This window comes from Theropithecus gelada, chromosome 17 (assembly GCF_003255815.1).
Source record: "Theropithecus gelada isolate Dixy chromosome 17, Tgel_1.0, whole genome shotgun sequence".
Taxonomy (NCBI): domain Eukaryota; kingdom Metazoa; phylum Chordata; class Mammalia; order Primates; family Cercopithecidae; genus Theropithecus; species Theropithecus gelada.
In genome coordinates, this window is record NC_037685.1 from 19,114,207 (window position 1) to 19,115,928 (window position 1,722).

General features: G+C 39.2%; 1 pseudogene; it reads left to right on the forward strand.

The window, feature by feature from the left end:
* The first annotated feature begins 715 nt into the window (after nt 1-715).
* Nucleotides 716-861, forward strand: LOC112611213 (annotated as a pseudogene).
* The last annotated feature ends 861 nt before the right edge of the window (nt 862-1,722 follow it).

A 1,722-nucleotide genomic window follows, 5' to 3' on the forward strand; every position in this document is an offset into this window, starting at 1 on the left:
TTCGGCCATTGCCTGAAGTCTCTGATCTCCATGCTATGCTGCCCTTGCTTCTGGCCAGACTTCTGCCAGCTCTCCCAACACTTCTGTCTTGCCGTCATTCGAGTTTACAGGCTCCAAGTATATCCCACACAGAGGAGTACTACTTCAGGCTATCAAGGGTCATCTCTCTTGATGCTGTATTGTATACTGGTGGCACGTTGAATGACACACAGAGAAAAATGTAGAGCTTCTCCATCCCCCAAATTACACCAGAGAAAGCGAGTCACTAGCTCCAGTGTTCCTGGATTTCCCAATATGTTAGGGAGCAGCAGGGATTAAACACTTAATAATCTGGCTCTATCACCTCTTTACTTTTCTTTACATTCTACCGTGTTTGAAGAATTGGCTTCCTATTGTATCTTCTTACCAGCTTTCTAGTTGAAACACTTCTTAGGTCACATCTATTTCAATAGCTTCATGACTTAGCTTTCATGGGTGGCAGAGATAACTTCTATATACAAAGGAAAGGACTCTAAAATATGAGGTGGCCAGGCTTGGTTTGTGTATAAAGAATAATTGAAAAACTAGAAGGTAAGAGTCACCTAGGATGAAAATACATTGATTTAATATCCTGGCTATTCTCATTATATCTGCTGATAGGATTGTGCTAATGGGAATGTAAAGCCCCCTTTTCCCCATTACAGAATTGCTAAAGAATATAAATAAATCTCATTACATCGCTTCTCGGCCTTTTGGCTAAGATCAAGTGTAATAAATCTCATTGTGCTTTATGCCTAATGTGTGCTTATATTAAACTGATTTATACATAGGAGATAAGGTGTTATAATCCTAGTGGACAGTAGTATTCATAATGTGCTTTTAGTGAACTCAGAGGAATGTATTTTCCAGATAAAAGACTTTTTCCCCCTTTCTATTTCTCTAGTAATTTGTATTTTGTTCTAGTGGCGTATATTATACCTATTGTATTACTTGTTTCTGTATCTTTCTTCCTGCCCCCCAACATTTCTCCACATGTACACTAAACATACATGACCATAAGAGGCAGAATCCTGTGATATTTATGTCTGTACATCCTCACATGTGTATCTCAAGTTCTGTGCCTGGCACACAGTTGCTGCTCAATTCATGAATGAGTCAGGTGACTTGCTAAGTAGCCGTTCAGCAAATAGGCAGCAGGGAAAAAAATCTTGTTTCATCATCCATACCAGTCTCTGGTGGGGGCACAAAAACTCAGTAGTGGGACTGACTCAAGAGAAGTGAATCACAGTAGACTGAAAACTTCACTTTCAGAAATGGGATATTTTCATTGAATTTGACAATGTGAATTGACTGTGTATGAACCATTCAATCAATTGTGAATGCTGAATGAGACTCCAGAGCAATATTTTTTTATGACAAAATAAGAATAATTAGTATGGACAGAGAGTATTTTTTTCTACCAGACGGATACAAATTATTAGTATGTTCAGTCTAAGTGCTTGATAATTGGGATGATACTTCTACTGCCACCAGTGTAAGTATTCTGAATTCTCTTTCCCTTGAAATAAATGGGCCTCTTTGTTATTCCTCTACCTGGAATGAGGCAATCGTGGTCCGGTTATAGCAACCATCTTGTAACCATGAGATTATGGGTAACCTGCTAGTGATGCTGGTGCACAAAGCTGGAAGGAGAACATGTTGTCACTGATAGTAATGGGGCTGTCGTAACAGGCCTGTATTGTC